The sequence below is a fragment of the Sus scrofa genome, chromosome 7 (genome assembly GCF_000003025.6).
Source record: "Sus scrofa isolate TJ Tabasco breed Duroc chromosome 7, Sscrofa11.1, whole genome shotgun sequence".
NCBI classification, from domain to species: Eukaryota; Metazoa; Chordata; class Mammalia; order Artiodactyla; family Suidae; genus Sus; species Sus scrofa.
The window spans coordinates 104,930,848-104,957,845 of NC_010449.5; the positions used below are offsets into that span (position 1 = coordinate 104,930,848).

The following is a 26,998-nucleotide window of genomic DNA, read 5'->3' on the forward strand; positions in this document are numbered from 1 at the left end:
TTTAATATAATTACTGATGTTTTAACTTAAATATATCTTGCTATTTGTTAGCAATTTTGTTTTCATTTTTTTTCTTTTACATTTTTGACCACCTGTTTCTTCTTTCCAGACTTTGCTGGAATTCTTAGACATTTTTAAATAGCCCATATTATTTGTTTCTGGGGCTCTATACCTCCTATTGTTTTATTAATGATGGCTCTAGGGCAGAGATTCTCAATCAGGGGTGATTTTGCCTCAACAGGGGCTATTTGTCAATCTCTGAAGACATTTTTAGTTGTTATAAATTAGTGGGGAAGGGGCTGCTACTGACATCCAGTTGTAGAGGCCAGGGATCATGCTTAGGAGCTTTGGAGAGACCTTCCACCATGAAGTATCACACTCAAATGTCAATTCTGTCAATCCTGAGAAACCCCACTAACAACACACAATTGACTAATAACTTTATTTTTTTCTTTTGAGAACATTGAGTACCTAACAAATGAATTAGCTTCTTTGGGTCACAGAGACAGTTGTTGGCATAATATATCCAGATCTCTAGCATTATTTCTCTCATAACCTGGAACCAATATCATATAGCATTAACGTTTTTGGAGTCAAGAGGAAAAGCAAAATATTCTAGTCCAAATTTCTCATCTTACAAATGACTGAACCAGAACCCACAGTGGCTAGTTGATGAGTCTTACCAAGTATACTCACTCAAGTTTAGATAAATATTAGTCATTTTCACTCAGAAGTTTATCACAAGAATGTTTTTAACAGGTAACTAGTTACTTATAGAAATGCTCAGGACAATTTTATAGAAAAATACCAATTGTAAAATATTGAATCAAGAAGAAGTTTAAAATTATAGAAGACCAGTTATTGTATTCCCTCAAAACATTTAAATTGTAGATAAGCTAGGTCTATTTTATACAAACTGTTCCAAAGGAAATAAAAAATGTAAAACTACCCACATACTCTTGCAATGGTAGTATAATTCTGTGTCTCAGTTTGAATTCTCTAGAAGTAAGAGCCTAAGCCAAAATTTATGTGCCGGCGCCTTAGAGGCTATAATACCAGGGAAACAAAGGATAAAGGATAAAGGGAGAAGTGGGAAAGAGATAAAGCTGATTCAAGTTGGCATGCTACTAAGACTGCAACATATCTGTTAATGCCCCAAACAGTATTGCAGTTAGCTTGATTACACTGGCTGTTCCTAGACTGGTTGAATGAAACTATGTCTGGGAGCAGTCCTTCAGAAGAAGGAAGGTCAATTAATCTATCTTTCAGTCTTTCCCAGCTCTGTCTCTCATTGTTAAAGTCCTCTCTCTTGAGGCTTTAAGTCTTCCGTAATTCTGGCTTTTTCTGGCAGTTCCTAGAGTGGTCAGAACTTCTATGAATATGACCAAGTCAGAGCTGAGTGCTAGAGCTGCTACATCTTCCACCAAGGCAGGGGGAGATGAAGGCATGTCGAAACACAATCCTCACTCCTGGGGGATAGAAGGCAACTAATGCTGTTAGGAGGTGAGACAACTGCCATGGAAGCCAGGGCTTTATGACTTAGGATCATTTAGATCTGTTGCTGGGCCCTTATGCAGCCTTTATGGTCATAAAGCCATAGGACAAGCAGCCGAAGTGCTATTTTTATAAAAACCATTGATGAAAACATATTTTATGAAGTATAAGCAAAATAAACCTAATAGCAGAGTAAAATTATATAGTGATGAGGTCGTATGGAATTTTTTTAATTAAAAAATTTATTAGAGTATGGTTGATTTATAGTGTTGTGTCAGTTTCTGCTATACAAGCATAGTTATGCAGTCATACATATACATACATTCTTGTTCTCATACTATCTTCCATCATGTTCTATCCCAAGAGATTAGATATAGTTCCCTCTGCTGTACAGTAGGACTCACAGCTTATCCATTCTAAATGTAATAGTTTGCATCTATCAACCCCAAACTCCCAGTCCATCCCACTTCCTCTCCACCCCACTTGGCCATCACACATCTGTTCTCTATGTCCATGAGTTTGTTTCTGTTCTGTAGATAGTTTCATTTGTGCCATATTGTAGATTCCACATGTAAGGGCAAATTGTCAATGAACAGTTGAAAAGATACTAAATGTCATTACTAATTATATAATGGCAAATTAGAACCTAAAGATATACAAATGTTTTACCTATCCTACTTAAAAAATTTAAATTATTGATGATATGCAATGCCCAAAAGAACTTGGGTGGTCAGGTACTCTCATTCCCTTCTGGCAGAAATGTAAATAGCTACCATTATTTCAAAAAGTGATTTGAGAAATAGTTTTCTAAGGAGAAGAAAATACATGTAGCCTTTCATGTAATAGCTTTACTTCCAGCAATTTGCCTTGCACAGAAAAACAGAAATGTGTGTACAAGTTGAGTGTACATATAAAGGGACAGTCATAGCATTTTTTGTATAATGACAAAGTACTAGAAAAATCTAAATAATGTATGTCAAGAGAGAAATAGCTAAATGAATTATGGTACCATGGAATACTATACAAAAGTTTAAGAAAGAAAGACAGAGAGATGAAAAAGTACTTAATATACAGAGTCAAGTAAATTGAAAGTAGAACAGTATGGATAAGTTCATTAAAAATCATCCTAAATACGGACACACTTTAGACATTATGCAAATTCAGTTCCACACCACCAAAATAAAGTGAATGTCCCAATAAGCAAGTTACATGAAATTTTCAGTTTCCCAGGGCATGGAAGAGTTATGTCTATGCTGTGCTATAGTCTATCAAGTGTGCAACAGTATCATGTCTAAATAAACAATGTCCATACCTTAAATAAAAAGTATTTTATTGAGAATTCCCATGGCGGCTCAGCACTAACAAACTTGACTGGTATCCATGAGGATGCAGGTTCAATCCCTGGCCTTGCTCAGTGGGTTAAGGATCTGGCGTTCCTGTGAGCTGCAGATGCAGCTCGGATCTGGGATTGCTGTGGCTGTGGCATAGGCTTGTGGCTATAGCTCCAATTTGACCCCTCGCCTATGAAATTCCATAGGCCACAGGTGCAGCCCTAAAAAAAAAGACAAAAAAAAAAAACCCCAAACCCCCCCCAAAAAAAATGCTTTATTACTAAAAAATGCTAATAATCATCTCGGCCTTCAGTGAATTGTAGTAGTAGTAACAGCAGAGATCAGTGATCACAGGGCACCCAAACAAATATAATAATTCTGAAAAAGTTAGAAGTTTTGTGAGAATTACCAAAATGTTACACAGCGATAGCAAGTAAGCAAATCTTATTGGAAAAATGGTGCCAATAGATTTAACTTAATGCAGGGTTGCCACAAAGCTTCGATTTCTAAAAAACACAGTATCAGAGTCAATAAAATGAGGTATGCTTACATTTGTGTATACTTCATATTCATAAATATGCAGGCAGTTATCTGAATGGAAATGCTCTAGATCCTTATCAGTGTTTAATTTGGGGAGGATGGTGGATTAGAGAGTTTGGAAATACGTGGAAAGGAATATTTTAAAGAATTTTTTTAAATTTGAATTTTTGTTTCATGAGCATACCTAGAAACATTTATTTCATAATTAAAAATTTAACAATCCAATAAACCAAACACATACATAAAAGAAAACCCAGAAACACTGTGATCCAAATGCATAGCTTGTTAGCTACAGTGACAGCCCTGAACTCAGGCCCTTGGCTTTGTCTTTTGGGGTTTCCTTACCACTCCACACTGCTATGGATTCTCATTGGGATAAATGCATTTTCTCCTCATTTGGCTTTTGTGGAATGAAGATTGAGCACATTTATATTATTATACTAACATAGCTTCTCAAACAAAAACAAAGTTCCTTTGGTTTTATAGAGAACAAAAACATTTTTTTCTGTTATTCCACTTTCCCTTACTGCTCACGGGCCTTTTAAATAAAACAAAACATTTTTGTTTGTTTTGGTTTTATGTCGGATAATGTTTCTCTCATGTCACATTTTTTTATCTGCCTTTGGTCTACTTTCCCAGCCCACTCTGATCCTGCCAAATAATCTACAATGAGTGTTTTAACTGAGACGACTTCAAAACCAGAGCCCTCTGTATGAAGGTCTGAGCCATCACTATCAGGTTGCCTCTTGAAGCATTAATTTGTCCGCTTTAATTTCCTTTTATGATATTATTAACAACCACATGCTTTTCATGTTGAAATTGTGTTTCTTTTGCGCTGATTCTGTTCTCTTGGGTCCCATACTAACAAATGGATGTTACCCTCCCTTCTGAGCTTCTTTCTCCTTCACAAACCATCTTATCCTGTTTCCTGTGTTCCTTTTTTTAACATAGCCTCAGTCTCACCTGAGTGCCCAGATACACTCTGCAAGTCAAGAGTCTGGACATTTCAGTGATCAAAAGACTTTCATCATTGGTTATCTCTTCTATCAATGTAACCAACCCTAAGGGCCTGGAAACTTACTTGGTGATCTATTTTACGTAATTCATTCACAAATTCTGTCCGTTATTTCAATACCACCCACTTTCTTCCTCCCTCCCGATGAAGCATCCATCTGCAGTCTTATTACCCTGTTTCCTCTTGGACACATGCTGCTATAGACTTTGCACCCTGCCAAGTTTAATTACTGTGCTCAAACCTTTTCTCCGTGTTGATGATGCTTCAATGATTTTCAGCATTCCATCTCCTTTCAGCAATGTGAGTGGTTTCATCTTGTCTCTCTTCTTCTAGTTCTGCTTCTCTAAGATTTCCATACCCTTGTTTCAGGAAGAGTGATGAGAGTAAAAAGTGAGACCAGGTAAAATGTTACCCTTTCCACTACACACCTCCTTTTGTGCATCTTTATATTTATGGATATAATAAGGTCTTAGTCTTGATGACTTTTCAATAGCCTTGGGATCTATTAAACAGCGAAAATGGTTTCTCTCTTGCCCTTTGAGTAAGTAAAAATATCACTGCCTAAATGCTAATGGTCATCTTTATGACTGCTGATGAAGCACAAAGCAGGAGGAACACAGACACACTTTAGAATGATCATTGATACCGGAAAGTCTCAAAAAACTCAATGCCTTATGAATCTGTTAACTATGGAACATACATATTTAAATAAAAAATTAAAAAATACCTCTCTGTGGTAGGCAATTAATGCCTCCCAATGACACCCTAATTTAAGGGACCAATGAATATGACACCTTACATGTCAAAGGGACCTTGCAGATGTGATCAAATGCAGGATTTTGTGGAATTCCCCTGTGGCTCAGTGGTAATGAACCAGACTAGTATCCCTGAAGATGCAGGTTCTATCCTTAGCCTTGCTCAGTGGGTTAAGGATCTGGCATTGTTGTGAGCTGTGATGTAAGTAGCAGACAGGGCTTGGACCCAGAGTTGTTGTATGACAGTGTAGGCCAGCGGCCACAGCTCTGATTCTACCCCTAGCCTGGGCACTTCCACATGCTGCTGGTGTAGACTTAAAAAGACCAAGAAAAAAAAAAAAGCAGGATTTTGAGGTGGGGAGTTTTTTATATTATTTAGTTTAGCCCAGTGTAATCACAAGTGTCCTTATTTTTTTATATTTTTAAATCATTTATTTATATATATATTTTTTCTACTGTACAGCATGGTGACCCAGTTATACATACATGTATACATTCTTTTGTCTCACATTACATGTTCCATCATACATGACTAGACAGAGTTCCTAGTGCTACACAGCAGGAACCATTGCTGATGAATCCGGAAGACAACATTCTGCATCTGTTTACCCCAAGCTCCCAGTCCCTCCCTCTCCCTCCCCTTCCCCTTTGGCAACCACAAGTGTATTCTCCAAGTCCATGATTTTCTTTTCTGTGGAAAGTTTCCTTTGTGCCGTATATTAGATCCCAGATATAAATATCATATGGTATTTTTCTTTCTCTTTCATGCATTTTGAGCAATAGCATTCTTTTGTTCTTTTTTATGGCCAAGTAGTATTCCATTGTGTATATATACCACATCTTCCTAATCCAATCATCTATCAGTGGACATTTGGATTGATGCCATGTCTTAGCTATTGTGAATAGTGCTGCAGTGAACATTTGAGTACATGTGTCTTTTTTAAGGAGAATTTTGTAAGGATATATGCCCAAGAGTGGGATTGCTGGGTCATATGGTAGTTCTATGTATAGTTTTATAAGGTACCTCCATACTGTTCTCCATAGTGGTTGTACCAGCTTACATTCTCACCAACAGTGCAGGAAGGTTCCCTTTTCTCCACACCCCCTCCAGCATTTGTTATTTGTGGACTTATGAATGATGGCCATTCTGACTGATGCAAGGTGGTATCTTGTGGCAGTTTTGATTTGCATTTCTGTAATAATGAGTGATGTTGAGCCTTTTTTCATGTGCTTGTTGGCCATCTGTATATCTTCCTTGGAAAAATGTCAATTCAGCTCCTTTGCACATTTTTCAGTTGGGTGGTTGGCTTTTTTGCTGTGGAGCTGTAAAAGTTGTTTGTATATTTTAGAGATTAGGCCCTTGTAGTTGTATCATTTGAAACTATTTTCTCCCATTTTGTAAGGTGTCTTTTTGATTTCTTTTTTGGTTTCCTTTGCTGTGCAAATCTTGTCAGTTTGAATAGATGCCATTTGTTTATTTTTGCTTTTATTTCTGTTGCTTTGGGAGATTGACCTGAGAAAACATTTGTAAGGTTGATGTCAGAGAATGTTTTGCCTATGTTCTCTTCCAGGAGTTTGATGGTGTCTTGTCTCATATTTAAGTCTTTAAGCCATTTTGAGTTTATTTTCATGCATGATGTGAGGGTGTGTTCTAGCTTCATTGGTTTGCATGCAGCTGTCCAGGTTTCCCAGCAATGCTTGCTGAAAAGACTGTCTTTTTTCCATTTTATGTTCTTCCCTTCTTTGTCAAAGATTAATTGACCAAAGGTGTCTGGGTTTAATTCTGGGTTCTCTATTCTGTTCCATTGGTCTGTGACTGTTTTGGTACTAGTACCACACTGTCTTGATGACTATGGCTTTGTAATATTGCCTGAAGTCTGGGAGACAGATGCCTCCTGCTTGTTTTTTGTTTTTCAGGATTGCTTTGGCAATTCTGGGTCTTTTGTAGTTCCATATACATTTTTGGATTGTTTGTTCTAGTTCTGTGAAAAATGTCATGGGTAATTTGATGGGATTGCATTAAATCTGTAGATTACTTTGGGTGGTATGGCAATTTTTACAAATATTAATTTTTCCAACCCAGTAGCATGGAATATCTTTCCATTTCTTTACATCTTCTTTAATTTCCTTGATTAATGTTTTATAGTTCTTGGCATATAGGTCCTTTACCTCCTTGATCAGGTATATTCCCAGTTATTTGATTTTTGGGGGTGCAATTTTAAAAGGTATTGTATTTCTGTATTCCTTTTCTAATATTTCATTGATAGTATACAGAAATGTGACTGATTTCTGAATGTTAAACTTATATCCTGCTACTTTGCTGAATTTGTTGATCAGTTCAAGTAGTTTTGGGGTTGAGTCCTTAGGGTTTTGTATATGTAGCATCATGTCATCTGCATACAGTGAGTTTTACCTGCTCTCTTACTATTTGGATGCCTTTTATTTCTTTTCTTTGATTGCTGTGGCTAGGACTTCCAATACTGTGTTGAATAACAGTGGTGAGAGTCGGCATCCTTGTCTTGTTTCAGATTTTAGTGGGAAGGCTTTCAGCTTTTCTCCATTGAATATTATATTCGCTGTGGCATTTGACAATGTCCAACATCCCTTCATGATAAAAACTCTTACCAAAGTGGGTGTAGAGGGAACATTCCTTAACGTAATCAAAGCCATTTATGACAAACCCACAAGGGTCCTTATATGTGAAAGAAGGAGGCAGGAGAATCAGAGTCTTAGTAATTTAATATGAGAAAGACAACTTGGTCATTGTTGCTATTTGAAGATGGAGGAGGGAGCTTGGGCCAAGGAATGCAGGCAGTCTCTAGAAACTAGGAAAAGCAAGGGAATGAATTCTCCCCTAGAGCCTCTGGAGGGACCATACCCTGTCCAATACTGATTTTAGCCCAGCAAAACCCATGTTGGGCTTCTGACATCAAGACTGTAAGAAAATAAATTTGTGTTGTTTTAAGCTACTAAGTATATGGTAATTTGTTTCATCAGCAATAGGAAAAGAACATGCTACCCAAAGAGGCAGTTTTAATAAGTGATTTACTGCAACAGTAGCAACATCTAGCTAAGATCCTACAGAGTAAAATAGACTCAAATTGCTTCTCACTTGCACCTTCCCAAATGAGGTTCATTTTTATTTCAACAACCTAAATGTCCATCCTCTATTTTTCCCTTTAGGCTCAACTTCCTTAATATCTTCACCAGCAACTCACCACTTCCGCCCACTTTGCTACAATGACCTCCTCATGTGATACAGAAAAATCCTGAAGGTTTACTTTCTCTTTCTTTAGTAAAGTGAAGTCAGTGAACTTTGGGTGCCTTTCCTTTTATTGGAGCAATAAATTCTTCTGTTGAGATGAAGACTTATTTTTACAACCAGTTCATTTTTTAATGATAGTACAGCCTACCACAAGACCAGTTCTAGCTGAGTTGCTGGAAGTACAACATCTGCATTTTCAAGTAAAAAACATTCCACCAAATACTTTGATTACTGTAGAAAGAAATATTCCATTAAAACACAAGGATAGTCAGGAAATAAAGCACTAAGCCCTCTGTATATATTATTGTTTTTCTAGCTTGGCTGTTTTTTAATTTTCTTGCGTCCTTTCAGCCCAGACCTCTCTTCTAATATCCTGTGTCATTGTTTATTAAGTTATTTGCATTGCTTCATACCACTCTAAACAGAAATCATACTATTCACTTTCCCTCTCCCCACTACTATTTTTTTAAACAATGAAACAAAGCTGCTTGTTGCTGTGTTGTTTCCATCCTTGAACCTAATATAAGTTACTGAATGCTATCGGGATAGGTGCTTTTCATTCCAAACTAGGACTTAATGACAGAAATAGCTTTCTTTCTCATTTCATGCCAAACTATTAATCCAGTCAGTCATTCACTTGAGAAAAGTTTAATTGAAAGTTAATTGACTAAACCTTGTGTGTATATTAATATTCTAGGACTTAATGGTGATTACAATTTCAAAGAAAGTATAATGTTGATGGTTCCTGCCTTCAAAGAGCTTACTTACACCTTTTGCAAATATTCAATAGTTAATTAATATTCTGCAGTACAGTGATCACACAAAAAAATTTGTGGTAAACACATTAACAAACACATGTTTTCCTCACCTCACTTGCCTGCTAATCTCTCCTCTTTTCCTAAAATAGATACGTTCCCCAAAGTTCAGATTGTGATAACTTTTCCTTTGATACTCACTTCCTTGTTTATCATATTTATATAGGTACTTTACCTCCCTATTTCCAACATAGTCTATGTGACACCTTCACCTGGATATCCTCAGACAACATAATTCCACGTTGTTTACAACCATATTCACAATCATTGCAACAAAGTTAGCTCTTTCTATTAACTCTCCTCCTTTTCTTAGGTGATGCTGGTTTTTCTCCCCAAGCATTTAAGTTTAAAAATGTCAGCTTTTATGGTAATGCCATTCTATCCCTTTATTTATTTTTTTATTTTATTAAAAAATTTTTATTGTTATTTCCTAATATAATTTTTTTCTACTGTACAGCATGGTGACCCAGTTACATATTTTCTCATATTGTCGTGCTCCATCATAAGTGACTAGACATAGTTCTCAGTGCTATACAGTAAGATCTCATTGCTAATCCATTCCAAAAGCAGTAGTTTGTATCTGTTAACCCCAAGCCCCCAATCCATCTCACTCCATCTCCCTTCCCCTTGGCAACCACAAGCCTATTCTCCAAATCCATGGTTTTCTTTTTCTGTCCCTTTAATTTAGGGCTGGCAGATAAAATACAAGGTGCCTAACTAAATGTGAATGTCAGATAAATAAGTATGTCCACTGGAAAATATTGCACACTTTTTTTTTTTGCTAAATATGATACCCCTAGACCAGTGGTTCTCAAACTTCAGGGTTCATCAGAATCACCTGGAGATCTGGTTAAACAAGTGTCTTCTGAGTCACTTCTACTTTCTGATGCAATAGGTCTGGGTTGGTTCTAATTCTAACAAGTCAGAAATCTGCATTTCTAACAATGTCCCACTTAATTCTAGGCAGCATTTTGAGAATCACTGATCCATTTTAATACCTCTGATGATCGATTGTGGTTCTTAATCCTGACTGCCTTTGAGAATCAACTGGGGAGCTTTTTAAAACCCTAAAACCAGTTGCTTTAATTGTCCTAGGATTGTGGTCAAGGCTTGAAGTTTTTAAAAATCTTCCAAGGTAATTTTAACATACAGCCAAGGTTAACATGCTTAATTGTGTACACTTTACCTCTGCAGAGTCTCTCTTCAACTTATAGATAATTCAAGCCTTTATGACTTCTGGCCCTCAGGAATTTACCAATATACTCTGAATTTCATGGCTTTGCTCTTTAATTAATCTTTCACACAACTGTATATCAGTGATTCCGAAGCATGTCTCTATTTGTATGACTGTTTTTTTAAGATATCTTCAACATCAACCTTGACAATTGAATAAATTTGTCTTTCTTGGCATTTATGATGCTATACAACCTATTTTTAGCTCATGTTGGAAGGATTTTAAGACTTGCTTCTTTATGCAAACTTGACACCCCAGAGAAACCAAGCTACATTCATTTCATCTGCTTGTCTTCTCAGTATGTCTCCTGCCTTTACTCAATGATCTTTTTATCTTCCTCTGTTCCCTAAAGGTCGATCATATTATATGCTCTTTTCCTTTCCCATTTACCTTTCCTTGCCTATCTGGAAGTCGTTCTTTCCTCAGAGCCCTACTGTTTTAATGATTTTAACATATTTGTACCAACTTGGATTATTAATTGATTCACTGAATAGGTTCACATGCAACCAATATTTATGTTCTTTATGTATATGGGGCTCCTCAGCAACTTTGGAGTCCCTCCTCTTCTGTAGATTATATTCTTGTGGTAGAGACAGATAACATGGAAAATATATGTTAAGTGGTAACAGGTACTAATAAGGAAAACAAAGAAGAGGAAGGGGGCTAAAAGATAGGGATGATGCTGAGCTCTTTTGAATAAATGGTTTGGTCTGTAGACGATTCTCTCATAATTGACATTTTATGAGACCCAAGTAAGTGAAAGAATGAGCCACAGAGCTGTTCAGAGGAAAGCTTCAAGTACCACATGCTTGACATATGAACACTTGAACAATACAGTCACTGTAAAAACTTAGAGTTTAATCTAAGTGAAATGCGAAGCCATTGGAGAGTTAGGCAAATAGAAGTGAGGCAGTTGGAAGGAACGAACACCTGGGCTGCACTGTCCAGAGCTGAACTGGGGAGGAAGGATGGAAGCAGAGAGGTCAGTGAGAAAGCCAGGACAATAATCCACATGCTTTGAAAGAGGATGGAGTGTTAGTAAGGAGGAATGTGAGAGCGAGAGCTGGCTGTGTTGGGAAAATAGTGACTGGGGGTAAAATTGTGGAGCTTAAGATCCCAGGTTCTCTAATGAGGAAAATGTGTGATTCAGTCGTTTGGATATTTTTTATATTTGTTTGCCTATTCTTTCATTATTTACTGAACATAAATGACTCACTTATTTTAAAGAACTATAAGGCTACAGCTTCAATAGATATCCATATGTTTATAACTTTACCTCATATGTAAATACAGAGGTGGATTTTTCTTGAAGCCAATGAAGTACCAGAGTCCTCCTGCCCTCAAACTTGGCTCTTTCTCTCTAATGCTTTGGGGAGGAAAGGGAAGCCAGGTGGAAATTAGAAAACATTTCTGATATGTTGCTAAGGCTCTCAGAAAAAAGTGACTTTAGCAATTAGTTGTGATTTCTTTTTCAATCTAAATAAACATCCATGTATCTAAGTTGTCAGTTTTCACTTGTAGTTTTGTATCCTTTTCCTTTAAATGTCTCCACATATTATGTAGTAAATTACACATATAAATGTGTGCTGTATTTAAGCAGTGACATAAAATATGTAACTTTCTGCATGTGTTACTACATTATGGTGTTTATGACAGATCCATTTTGCTATGTACATGTAGATCTGTTTTACACATTTTAATTCTTACATAATATATTGCTACATGATAAGACACTATAGTTTACCCATTCTTTGCCTATTGGAAAATTAGCTTGTTTTAAAACTTTTTGCTGTTCAAAAGAATGAACATGATACTGAACACCTTGTACCACTTGCTTGAATTTATCTAGAAATATGATTGAATTTTCGAATTATGAGACAACTCAAAGCAGTTAAACTAACTTACATACCCTTCAGCTGTATATGAGGATACATGAGCCTTGTTTTAATTCCCATATTGCTAATTGTGGTAAGCAGTATATGGACCCCCTCCCCAGAAGTCCACGTCCTAATCCCCAGAACCTGTGGCTATGTTAAATTCACATAAATTCTTTGCAAAGAGGAATGAAGGCAGAGGGTGAAGTTACTGTTGTTATCAGCCGACATTGAGAATAGGAGATTAGCCTGGTTTATCCAGGTGGATCCAATTTAATCACAAGTGTTCTTAAAAGTGGAAGGAGGCAGAAGAAGAGAAGCAGAGAGATGGCTGTGTGAGGAGGTCTTGTCCTGATGTTGCTGACGTTGGAGATGGGAGAAGGTGACCAGCCAAGGAAGCAGGTGGCCTCTAAAAGCTGGACAAGGTAAGGAGAGCCTCTAGGAAAAAGGTGCCTGGTAGCCATCTTGACCTTGGCTCAGTCAGTGCCTGTCAGACTTTTTTGAACTGTAAGGTAAGAAAATTGTTATTTTAAGCTGCTAAGCTTATAGCAATTTTGAAAAGCAATCATTTCATGTATTTGTTGGGCATTCAGGTTTCTCATTCTGTGAATATGCTATGCTTCCCCAATCTTCTTATCCTTCTCAGCGGGTCTGTTTTTAAATTGATATATGGCAGTTTCAGAAACATTTAAGATATGGAGTGATTGTCAACTATGCATGTTGTGTTTTAAAGTGTTTTTTGGGTTTTTTTTCTACACAAGACTATTTTCCAATTATTCTTTGGTTTTTACAACTGATAACTTTTGTAAAATTAAAAACTAAAGAAATGAGTTTCTTCTTGGGTTTTAAAGTTAGTATAATATTTCATTAATGCATTTATCTAGTAATTAACAATTTTACGAAGCTTTTAAATAATATTTAGCCCTATTTACAACTAAGTTAAACGTTCAAACATTTTGAAGTGCATTTGTAAGTTAAATGTATGCAATGTCATTTTAAGTACTATTTATTAAGCAGTTGCTTGAATTAAGAAACAAAAAATTTCTTAAATGCTTAATTCTTAAGCTCCAGTAGTCATAAACATGATCAGTGCCCAGATTTTCATTTCTAATACCATTATCTTATAAAAGGAACCATGGGTCTTTAAAATAATGGTTGATTCTGGAGGCCAGGCATGACATATGCAGAATGAGCTTGGCGACTTTGCTAGTGCCAGAAAGTAAGAGCATGGCTTATTAAAACTTATATGTCACATGTGTGCACAAGCCAGTGGCTGTTAATGGGTCCCAGGGTAACTGAAAGAGCTCCTAATGCCTAAACCTGGAATGATGTATGCAATAAAATCAAGTAGCACTAGCTTTTGTAACTCAGAGTATCAAATAAATATCCATAATTCCACACTGAACTAAAATATCACATACAAATGTAAATGGGGAGAGCAGAGAAATCTCCCATGCAGAAAAATTCCAAATGACTTCAACAGGTATTTCCCCATCAAGAAGGGAGGGCGTAATTTCCCAGTCTTTTCAATATAGATTGTACATAGTGATTTACTTCAAAGAGTATCCTTTGGAAAAAGGGGGCTGGGTGAGCAGGGGGTGGTGGCAAGGAAGTGCCCGAGGAGAGAGTGGCTTGGTGTTGGAGAAACCTAACAAATGCTCTCAGTCAGGAGATCAAGGTTAACAACAAGCGTGATAAGTCCTTTGGATGGTATGACATGATGAGAATGATACTTTTGTGGTCTTCCTCCCCAAACCCACAATTTTGGTCTAATTCTGGGAAGAACATTGGATAAATAAATCCTAGTTAAGGGACACTTGATGTAATACCCAACCAGTATTGCTCAAACTGTTAGTCATTAAAAATAAGAAAAACCTGAGAAACCCTCGCAGTCTAGAGGTGCTTGATGAGGTATAACTACATGTAATCCCTGGTTGGCATCTTCAAACATAAAAGGGATGTTGAGTACGAATTAGTGAAGTAAAAATTATGGACTTTAGTTAATAATGCACCAATTCTAGTTTACTTGTTTTGACAAATTACCATGTGAATGTCGCAATAGGGGAGACTGGATGTGGTTCCCAGGGGAATTCTTTATATAAAGTTTTTAAATCTAAAACAACCTGAAAGTAAGTTTGGAAATTTAAAAACCCCAATGCATATAGCAGTATATGTGTAATAAGGTGACCCTAAAATTCTTTGTTCTAAAAATATACCAACTTCGTAGATGATCAATTTAAAATTCTAAGTCCTCTATGCACTTTAAATTGAAAGATCAGGACTACCATAGGACAGAGTCTCTTAAAATTTCAGTTACATAAATTACAAGACATACACAGATTTCAATATTAATACTGTTGCCCAAACTTGGCCTCTGTCCGCCAGTACTGAATAGAAACGTGGAAACAGGCAAAGGGGGCCATGGCTGGCTAATGCCTTAAAGATTGTGCCCTCCTCTGGGGAAGAATTGCAGAAGTTCTGTAGACTAAAAGGAGAGAAACAGGGTTTTTAGGTAAGAATCTAGATACTCATGTTGTAACAGAACAAAGGGTGGGGGAAAAAATGTAATTGTAATGTATACATGTAAGGATAACCTGACGCCCTTTGCTGTACAGTGGGAAAATAAAAAAAAAAAAAAAAAAAAGAATCAGGATTGGGGCAGACATGCATTCTTTTTTTTTTCTTTGGGAGAATCTTAGTCATCAAAGCTGGCATTAGGAGATCTTGGCAAGATCTTGGTGGTGGTCTTCTGGGTTATTAATTAGAATAATAGTATTTGGGAAAAGGGCAAGATTGATCAGAGAATAGAACCAACTGGGAAAGTTCCTTTTTAAAAAAAAAAAAAAAAAATCCTGTGTTAATGACCTTTAAGCCCCAGGCAGTTGCACTCAGATGATTGTGTTTAGAGTGCAATCAAACAAGGGAGAAGCACAAGGAGAGACACCAAGCTGTTCAATTTTCTTTTTGACCTTTTAGGGCCACACCCATGGCATATGGAGGTTCCCAGGCTAGTGGTCTAATCCGAACTGTTGCTGCCAGCCCATACTAGAGCAACGACAATGCCAGATCAAAGCCGTGTGTGCTACCTACACCACAGCTTACAGCAACAACGGATCCTTAACCCATAGAGTGAGGCCAGGGATCGAACCCACAACCTCATGGTTCCTAGTCAGATTTGTTTCTGCTGAGCCATGATGGGAACTCCAAAGTTGTTCAATTTTAAAGTATTCATTTCTAAAAGAAGCATAAGGAATATAACTTTTAGGTGTATTCCTATGTCACTATGTGTGTCTCTTGGGGGAGGTGGGGGGGTGGGGAGGGTGGAGGAAACCAAGTTTCTGCCTCAATATTGTACTATTGTTGCTTGACTGCTTCTCCCTTCTCTGCATCATCTTCCTTCCCTGATTAGCAACTGTCTGAACCTGCCCCCATGGAAGCTGATTTACTAAAAACAAGAAATGGGTCAAACAAAGGCTTTTGTGTCCAAGAGCCTCACAGGCTCTGCTCAGTTACAATACTGTGGTTTTGATTCACTTGCCTAATTCTATATCTTCTCAGAGTTAAAGTGTGTATGTACTTAAAAAAAAAAAAAAAATCCCATTGAGTCTGTCTGAATAGAAAGTGAAGAAAGACCCCCCGACACTGGCCAATTGAGGTTACTTCTTCCCATAGATTTGTCTGGGCAAGAGATGAGGGGCAGCAGAGAAACAGTGTTATTCCCTTCCCTATATTACATTGAGCCCCATTTTTATTTACAACTTCCCCCACCCCCATGAACTTGAACTATGTTGATCTGATTGTTAGTATTACCTAACTTTTCTGTCTATATGCAGACATCTATATAATTCCAGTAGAGGTTGAATACACTTAAAAATATTTGGGACTTTACTGTGAGAAATACAATACTATGTGCTATATCAGTGTAAACAAAGAATTCACAGGCATCAGTGATTGAAGCCACCTCTGAGTCTGTGAGCCCTGAGGGAACTCAGGAAGGAAATAAGAATACCTGCCATCTAGCAGCCATCTGACTACAGCCATTCTCAACAGTGAGCCCTGAGGAAAATCAGGCTGTGAAAACACAGGATACTGGCCACAGGTAACTGAGGTGCATATCAAAGCAATGATTTCGGTAAGCGCAGAACTTTGCATCTTCCCATACACAGAAAAGCACCGAATTCTTTCAGATAGCTAGTTTTCTGTTACCAGCAGTAATCTTTTGTTCCTAGTATTTGCCTATTGTTACAAAACTCCTATATATACTATCGTCTCCCCTCCACACCAACTGTCACAGCAATTTTTTCTGGTTTGAGAGGCTGCCTCCTAGGTCCTCTACCTAATATAACTCAAATTTTGGGTTATGCATGTATATTGTTTTAGTCAACAACTGATATAAGTTATTTGAAACAATAGGATTGTAACATTTCTAAGGTATGTAACTCTTTTGTCTCATGGAAAACATCTAAATTAACATGACCTTTTCTTCCTTTTTTTTCTTTTTGGATTACATAACACTTATGAGCCTTTAAAATTTGAGTCTTTGATAACTCATGAATTTTTCTGACTTAGGACCACAATTCAGAGATCATTCTACTGATAGGTCCATGCATTGTAATGTCTTTTTATCATGTTTTATCTTACAAAATATTTTCATAAACTTACTGTCTGTCCTTTCTGTTTTGAGATTTATGTGACTAGTTTAAACCTCCCCATCCATTATCATGAAAATATTCTCTAAATACAGAATATTAAGCGTTTATTTTTCTAATTTTAAAGTTGTACTCTATCGTTTGGATTCTTCATCTATGTAAAATGTATCCTCAGTGAGTCTGGAATTTGATTTTATATATACCCCACATTGGCATCCACTTTTTCCAGCACATTTGTGGGGTAACCCCACCCTCTCCTCATGTATTTGCACTGGCATTTCTAGGTTGTAAGTACTTGGAAGGCACTGGTACTTGTATCCATACTGTTGACTTAACTCAACTATTTTGTGGAAATTTTTAAGTTTTATTTGGGGCAAAATGAAGATAACCCAGGAGGCAGTATTTCAGATAGCTCTGAGAACTGCTCCTAAGAGGCAGGAGGGAATGTCAGTATATATGTGATTTTGCTGAAGGAGGCGGTACATGGAACTAAGCACACATTTTGCAGAAGGTTGCTCCTAGTCACAAGAAGCAGATGTCGTCATGAGTGACTTTAGTGCTTTTCTATATGCAAAGAGATGCAAGAACTGGGCTCATAAAAAATCTCCTGAAAACATCTGAAGACCTGCTCTGCCATTTTTCCCAGAGCACAGAGTGCCACATGTGTAAACTCCACCCTGAACTGATTTCAGGGGATATTGAGGGGCAGCAGCTGCTGTGGCTCGTGGTTCAGATCGTGGTTCTACTGTGTCTCCAGTATCTGTAACAATGAATGCTAATCAATGATGGTTTGAGTATTTGTCCCATGAATTTGCATATTTTTTTCCTCTAAAAATCCTGGCTCCATTCATGCTAATCAATTCAAGTATTTTTTTAAACAGCTCAGATCCTAGTACTTTCTCCTTCTCACATAGGTAAGTATTCAATACTCAAAACATAGCATTCTTTATGGATTTAATTTGGATCATTCCAGAGCACAGTAATCACATCTTACTTCATCTACCCTCATATCTAACACTAAGTAATAGGAAAAAATAAAAGTGGCAGTTATCAACTAGACAGCAGAATATAAAAAATACATGAAAGTGGAAAAGTTCAAATCTCACTTTACCATTTACTTCCCGCCTCATCAAGCAATTCATCTTTTCTAACTTTGTATTAAAGCTTTTGGAATCTTTGAGAAAATGAGATAAAGACTACACAGTAGTGGCTGTCACACAAAGTCACTTGTTGAAGATTGTCTTCGAAATGAAATGACCTAGGAACTCATGCTTATGTATTTGTGTTACCCCAAGGTCATTTTGGGGAGGAAACAGGAGAACACTTCTTAATCTCTAGGGGAAGAGCATGAGATAAAACAAGCATTCATTGTGGTTACAATTTTGGCTTCACCATATATGGCTGTTTCTTCCTTTCCTATCTCTTATCAATGGTGAGAAAACCAAGCTTTCAAGGTTATTGTGAAAGCTAATGATAATACGTATGAAGGCTACTTCATGGTAGGACATTTGGTAAGGTTTTTCTTCCTATTCTACAAAGAGACCAAGACTTGATCATGTTCAATTTGGTCAATTACCTAACACAATCCTATTCCTATACGGTAGATGCTCTAGAAGATTTTGATTGGTGATCATTTAAGAAATAAGAAAAACAAAGCATGCTAAAGGAAGATAATGATCTGAGTTTGTGTTCTTCCTAGCACTGCTATTTTGTGTGGAATTTATTTTAAGACTACTTGAGTATTATCAGTGTGATGTATGTTTGTGTATGCAAGTTAACTCTAATTTACACCCCAGGGTAAGTTGGTGTTCACAGTACCTTATTCAGGAATCTACACTTCAGAGGTAGTTAAACAGCATATCATATGAAGCACCCCAATCAGAAATCAACACCTACACAGGTGGTAACATAGCGCTTTTCTATGAAAATTTACACGAGAGAGGTTGTTTATTATCAGCATAAGGAGTGTTAGAAATAACTTTCCGTCAGTGAAGAAAAGGTGTTAAACATGTGTGGCTGCTTAGGAAGTGTGTATATTCCCAGTGGCAATTGCATGAGTGAGGTGTAAGAATTTAGCGATCTTGACAGTAGAGTATCATTGTGACTTTGGGGGTCCTGTGATTATTTATTTCATGACTATTCATCACTCTAGCTTACTAAAGACTGAGTTTTCTACCAGAGTCTTAATGAGTCTGCTTCCTGAGACCCTCTCATGAGTCTATTAGTCAGGAGAGCTTAGCTCCTTTATTTCCACCTGCTAGTTAAGTGCATATATGGTAACACAGAGGAATTTAGTCTTAGACTTGCTCTCATTTAACATACTAGCCAGTTACAAAGTTGTGAGAGGGAATGTCTCTTTGTATTTATTCGAGGAGAAGCTCCCTTTTTTTAAAGAAATTTTGCTCTACCCATTTTTTTAATGGTAAAATCATGATCTATAGATTTTAAATGAACACATGCTAAAATACTTAATGAGGGGATTAACTGGTTCAAAGGAAAATGCAAAGAACAAACACATAAACATGGAATAATGTAAAAGAACATGCTGATAGAAATGTAAATTCAGGGTCTCTTAAGATCCCCTCTGGGCTCAGTGATTTGGTAGAAGACTTGAAGGGCTCAATGGCATGGTCATGGATTATTACAGAAAAAGGACACACTTTTTAATTAGCAAAAGATAGAAGACATACAGGGCAAAGTCCAAGAGAAATCATGCATAGGCTCCCAGGCTTGCCTCTTGGTGTAGTTGTCACGGGGATGTGTTTTATTCTTCCAGTAACAATGGAAGGTATGAAGTGAAGCACTCCTGTCCATTGGTGTCCATGGATTTTATTGGGGGGTGGGGGTCAGTCATATAAATGTGTAATGCCCATGTGACTGACTTCAACTACTCAAGACTCTAGCCCTCCCCTAGGATAAAGAAAGTTTTCACCATAAATCACATTAGGATAAACCTATCTAGCATAGAGTGGCCCAAAACATTAAAAAAAAAAAGAGGAGGGGAGCACACAGAACATTCTTACCAGGAAGAGTATTCTAAGGATCCAGCAGTTATCTCCCTATAACTGACCAAGAGCCAGTCATAAGGACAGTTTGGGAAGTGCAGTGCTTAGGCAACTCAGTCCTGCTGAGTTAACTCTTTCCAGCCCAAGTTTCAAAACTATCTTTTTCGTGGGAATAAGGAGAAGTTGTTCTTCCACCAAAAGGGATTCATCTTCACCTTGATACAGTTTTCCACTGATACTATTTATCTGCAACTTAGATATAAAAGAACTTCCATAGAATCAGATGACATTGAAAGGTATGTTGGAGACAATGCATAGCTTTCTATTTAAGCACAGCTTTCCCCCTATATCTCAGTGCGAATTGGTTTTGTTCAACCACTTTTAATACATTTTGTGCTGTTATGTAAAATCTGCATTCAAGATTAGTAGACTAGAGCATGACCCTGATGTAGAAGGGACTGTACTCCAGAGAAATACAGAGTCTTGTTCACATTAGAAAGTGAAAACACAATTCATAAGCCAGTGCTTTGTTAGGGAAATAGATACTGATATCTTTCAAAATAGGTAGAAAAAAGGCCAAAAAATAGGCATTCCCGTTGTTGCACAGTGGCAATGAATCTGACTAGTATCCATGAGGATGCAGGTTCAATCCCGGGCCTCGCCCAGTGAGTTGGGGATCTGGCATTCCCATGAACTGTGTCGCAGGTCACAGACATAGCTTGGATCCCTTGTGGCTGTGGCGTAGGCCGGTAGCTGTAGCTTTGATTCAACCCCTAGCCTAGGAGTCTTCGTATGCCACTGGTACAGCCCTAAAAAGCAAAGAAACAAGCCAAAATGATTCAAGAATGACTTTAAGTCTTTGCAGGCAGGTAGACTCAAGCTTAAGTAGGCTCAATTCTTTCTTCACCAAAACAAAACAACAACAAAAAACACATTCTGGTAAACACAGGGAGCCCACCCAAATCTTCTCTACTTACTGTCTGAACACATTACTGCAGCACAGAGAAGACAATCCTGAGGTGCTCAGTGGGCATTGTTCAGGCCACCTGAAGTTCTCTTCCTGCAATGGTAATCCCCTGATGAGTTAATGCAAAATATTTTGGAACTTGATATTAGTTTATAAAACTACAGGTTTTGAGCCATATGATTTTTCACTCCTTAAGAGGCATTTCACTGTGCAAGTACAAATTATATTCCTAGCCTCCTTTTTCTGCAGGCCAGGCGGCTCCTCTCCTAAAATGTCTCTGTTAACAGCTTTCAGTTTACTCTTTAAATTAGTAGTAAACTGGGAGGTTGATTATCTTATTTTATTTTATTTTTTCTAGTTGGAGCTTTGCTTAGATATTTTAAGGTATGCCCCAACAGGCTTTGTTGGGAAACATTAGAAAATACTCATGTTTTATATATCTAAGAAGATCATGTAAAGGAAAAAAAGTTTCCGTGGTGGCTCAGCAGAAACAAATCTGACTAGCATCAGTGGGGATGCAGGTTCGATCCCTGGCCTGGCTCAGGGGGTTAAAAGATCTAGCATTGCCGTGAGCTGCAGTATATGTAGGTCACAGATGCAGCTTGGGTCTGGTGTGGCTGTGGCGTAGGCCAGTTGCTACAACTCCAATTTGACCCATAGCCTGGGCATATGCCACAGGTGCAGCCCTAAAAAGACTTTAAAAAAAAAAAAAAAAAAGTCGTGTGTATGTATGTGTGTTTGTGGGTGTGTTTGAGGGAGATAAATGGATAAATTGTATAATTTCCAAGGCAATAGGAGATGCTACAAATGATACAGGAATGATGGCCTTGCTTGCCAAGGAAATTTTCCCATGAATTTAAAGAGGCATACTTGCAACTGCAAATCTGTGTGTAACTTTCACATGTGACAAGTCATTTTTTTTTTTCCCTTCTAAAAGTTGGGGTGGGGCTCTGGGCTTTTGAAAGATAGATGGGTAACTATTCATACAAAAGAATGATATTTATAAGTAGGGGAGAAATGGTTATTTATAAAGAACAGGTTGATATGGTCTCATTAATATACTAATGTATGTGCATAGAAAAGACCTAGTAGTCTATATTTGCAGAGTTAATAGTTTTTCTGGGTCTTTTGGGATTATGAATGGTTGTAATTTTCTTTTGCTCAATAATAATAATTTCTAAATGCTCTATGATGAACATCTTTTATTTCATTTTAATAAGAAAACGAACAGAAAATATCTTTAAGTCTAAATGAAGTGCTGGGAGAAGAACTGAATATGTGTTACATCACCTCCCACAGTGGCAAATGTCTTCAGCTATAGAAAGAAAACAATGAAGTGGGTGGAATTGGGTTATATCTGGTATTTCATTCAGTTGCTCTAAAATCAAATTCTCACTTTGCTCTGTCACTGAGATGTCTCTAAAGTTAAAAACCAGGGGGATATGTTTTTTTATGGTATCAGAAACCTTAAACTCTGCTACATGGTGCTACTTTTTCCACATCAAACCAAGCTAAAAAGATGAACAAAATGGGTTTAATCCAAGACTACTTGGGCAAATTCTTGCAATGACTAGGAAAGCTGTTTGTTGGACCAATCGGCCTGCATTGAGAGGAGGAGGTAAATTGGTTTAGTTCATGAAGGACTCATTTTTGGCACTGTCAACCTTTTAAACCAGCTACTCTAGTAGTGAAGACTATTACCTGAGTTACAGGATGGCATCATCACTAGCCTCAATCTACTCAATGCCAGTAGCAACATTCTAGTGTCCAGACATTCCCAAATGCTTTTTGGGGCAGTATTACTTTTGGAACTTCAGCTATAATGAACACCTGCCTGTACTTCTGTATGCAGAGTTTTAGAAATTAGGATTATTTTTGGCCACATGTGATGGATTAAACCCCAAATAATGATTACTTTAAAAAACACCGTTTCTCCTTCTTTCTGTAACAATTCTGAAGGTGGGCAATTCAGGTCTAGCATGTCAATGTCATGGTCCTCGGGGACCTAGAATTCTTCTAACTTCTCCTCCTGTATTTCTTAACCTGCCTGACTTTCTCAAAGTCATCTCAAGAAGTCTGAGAAGCCTGTATTCCCATACCTTTCAAAAGAACTCCTGGAAGTCCTACACTCTTCCACTTTCATATCATTGGCCAGAACCTGCCCGAATTAGGCATACAGCCCCACTTAGCTTCATAGAAGACGAAAATACAGTCCTGGAGCTGGGAACATCCTCTCCATTTATGGATGGGGTTCAGCTTAAAAAAGGGGCTAAATGGATGCCAGGTAACATTCTTTTAACATTCTATCCTTCTAAGGAAAGCTTTGATTGCAAATGTTACAAAATTTCTACAGAATAGATTACAAAATGAAATTGTAAATAGTGAAAATCTCATTAAGAGGACTCAAAATACTAGTTTTATATCAGTAGTTGAAAACCACCAGGTATGTTGCTGCCTGGACAAGTGCAGTGTGGTGAATGTCATTAGGCTTGTCTTCAACATCTGGCTTCCTTATAAAGGGCTTACCTCTTAGCCTATGTTCTTCTGAGAGCAGAGTCAAAGACAAGGGCTTCTACGCGGGGAGTTTATTCATCTTGGAACAGCAGTGAAAGGGTAAAACAGGGAAGGAAGGGAAGACAACACAAGGATATTTTTAAGCTGGTTGTTGCATGATTGGTGTGAGATTCTGCAGGACCTCCTGAGGAGTCTTAGGAATAGCATTTCAACACTGTCTACCTGCAAAACACCCTTTATCCAATAGTTCCATCCTCAACAGTGGTGCCAAAGTAATTTGCTTACCTGCATTCCTGGGCTGCTTGTGTTTGTGGAGCAGGTGCTTGGCACAGTTTCCCTATTCTTGAAGCGCCAAAAGAAAATGGGGCTTATGTTGCATAGATAGGAAGCCCCTCTAGAATGCCTGTATGAAGCTGATTGAAGGCTTTATCATGTCCTTGGGCAATGGCCAGAACAGCTGGTGGGATGCAAGGGAGTAGAAGGCCCTTAACCTTTTAAACTTCACTCTTTAGGAGAAAAAGTGGAACTTAATGAGAATATACTTTGCTCACTACTGCCCTAGAGTTACAGGTATAGAGTACTAAATTTGGAAATTGTATATAGAAGATAATATACATGTGCACACATGCAGATATATGTATATATATATATCCTCCCACTTTGGTATTAATCTAACTATACTATTTTTTCCAAGCCTTATAAACCAGGAGAATTCGAGACACTATTTGTGAGTGTTTCTGCATTTGATTCATTGCCCATTACTATACCTGTTCACTCCACTTTAGAATTCATTTACCATTACTTCATTATCTCATGAACACATCTGACTCACAATGGCTGAGAACAAGTTGTGGATTTCATGCCAGCGTGGCATAAAATGTTTTCAAGGAAGACTACCGTGCTTGATGATGAAGTTTTATGTTGGTTGGGGAGATGACAGAACCTTAAGTGAACTGGTGGTAGAGATAAATAGTGAAGATGATCAATCAGTTGGAAGTCGACCATATTCCTTATTAGTGAAACTTTGGAGAAAATTACTTACCGTATGCACATTAACTAGAAGAAAATATTGTTGGGGAGACAGTCAATTTCAGGATGTTTGGAAAAAATATTGCCAAGGTATATTATTGTTCAAAATGTATTTATATATAAACTGTTAATATTTGTATAGAGCTGAATCAGTTAAGCTCTTGTTTACAGGAAGAGATACAAAGGCTAAGATAAGATTTTTAGTCTCTTAAACTTAACTTTCACCTTCCACTAGATTTTGGAAAAAAAAATAATAATGCAAACTTCTGATCTTGCCACTTGCATGTGTTCCTTGATATAAGTTTAGCCTAAGATCCAATTAACCAAGTTTCGGATTGTTTGAGTTCTTGTAACTAAAGACGTCCGTGCAATTAGAGTGAGTTTGGCTGGGTGTTATGCTCATAGTCCAAAAGGAAACATGAGAGTGAAGATCTAACTGAATAGGACTTTCTGAGTTGAAAGTCCTTCTGTTCCTATTAACCTTCCCCAAATTCTACAACAAAAACCGCTCTTCCTTAGATGCTTAGAAATGGTTGCTTAGCTCTATGTGGAGGCTTCTGGCTTTTAAGAAATAGTTTGACTTTGAGCTAAAGGGAAGAGCAGGCACAGAAACACAGCTGAGGCATCAATTCAAAGAGCATGAGTACATGAACAGAAGAGAGCCCATTTGCTGGAATCCTCACAGCAAATAAATGAAGTGACAGAAGAGGCTTTCTTAAAAAGTAGGCTGAAGGGACCCAACAGCTGAACACTTCGCTTTCAGTTCATCAAGTATTGAGTCTGTGAATCTGAAGATGTAGTTTCTGTTTACCACATCCCTAAATAAGGTTTACCTATACTGTGCCGACAATGGCCTTCCAGCCTTCTGAAATTACTTTGTTAGCATTTGTGAGAAAAGTCTAAGTGGTAGCAATAGAGGATGTTAACTTAGTCCTGGCCTGTGTTCAGGAGTGGTGGGTAGTTAATTCTTCCTTTATGATCTTCACTGTCATTTCTGCCTATCAGCCAGTCCTCAGACGTGAAAGGCATAAACAATGCCCCATGGCCTATCTTTTGGTTTCTGGAGAGAAAGAATTTCTGACTGACTCTAATTTTCATTATAAGCAAATCCTTAAACTCTCAGTGTTCCCATTTTCCTTTGGCTCAGGTGACTGACTGCCCCATGGAGGGTAGAATGAGAGAAGATAATACTGGAACTCGGTAACCAGAATTTGAGGGGCCTCAGCAAAGCTTTTACTGGACCTTAGTTGATCTCCTTGAAGAAAATAGAGATAGAGCTGGGGTCCTTGGCTTCTTGTGTAAATTGGATTATTGTTGAGAAATCCTCATTCCCTTTCCCTGACCTCTATGGAAAAGAGTACATTTGTCTTCCCCCTTGATGTTGGTCTTGGCTGTGTGACTTCTTTGATGGAATGTTAGAAAATGGGAGTCAAATTGAGGCTTGGAATGTGCCTGTAGGTTTGGGCTTGTCCCCTTGTGCTCCTGCCTCTCTCCATAAGAATAAAATGCCTCTCATCCAAGGGGCCTCAGAGAGATTGGTGGAGTTGACCTGAATTGAAGTCGTGACCTGGAATTGAGCTCAAGCTAAATCAGCACAACTCTAGCCAACCCACAAAGGCACAATCTATGAATGCTTGTATGTAAGCCACAGATATTCTGTGGATGTTTTAGTGGGCCAGTTCAGCTGGATTGTGTTTAAGGGCTGGGAGCAAAGTAGGGAGATCCCTTCCCATCTCCAAGTGTCTGTTTAGATGGCTATAACAGTGTTGGTGTCAGTTTTTCTCTGTTCTACTTATTGTTGAAAGGAAGATTATGGTGAGCGGTCAAAAGAACAAAGTAGGTGAGTTATTAGGGTATTCTTGGAAAGGAATTTCTAATATGACTGAAATCTGGAATTGACAATGCCATTCTGAGATGGCTGGTCCCATACAGTGCGCATTCCTTCCTGGGGTGTGAGTTATGTAGTTTTATGGATACTGTATTTGGGCTTAGGAGTCTAAGGGTTCCAAACATCTTTAAATATCTCTTACCAAGGCATAAGTTTCCTAAGTTTCACTCTTCTTGAATAATAAATGTAGCTGCTACTCTTAAAAAAAGTGCTGTAGCATATAGCAAAAGTTCATCCTCTTGGATTTGATAAAATCTTAATGTGTAGAACAATGTCACCATTAAATATGCCACTTGGTTATTTCCCTTATTCCCCCGATTCCCCTCAAGAGATCTGAGGAGTTGAAGGTAATGCCTGTGCAGTGTGCAACTCTGTTGCTACTACATGTGACCATGCAGTTTATGTATCCTTGGATGAATACACTGCCAGCTTTTAGTGGAAGTAGTTATGTGGACTTGTCTAAGCAATCTAGGGACTGAACTTGACATTCCCCTCAGCTTACACTTGTTTCTTCCAGACTCTGGGTCCCTGACTTAACCTTTCTTAGAACATTTACTTTAGAAAACAGGTAACTTGCAAATTTTTTTTTCCCCTCTGCCTCTTTGAGACATAAATCTTCCCCC

General features: G+C 37.7%; 1 long non-coding RNA gene across 1 annotated transcript in view; it reads left to right on the forward strand.

The window, feature by feature from the left end:
• Positions 12,631-26,998, forward strand: part of LOC110261641 — a 53,714-nt gene continuing 39,346 nt past the window's right edge. The window contains exon 1 of the long non-coding RNA XR_002346025.1: positions 12,631-12,748. This is a non-coding gene — a long non-coding RNA (uncharacterized LOC110261641). The remainder of the gene's footprint in view (positions 12,749-26,998) is intronic.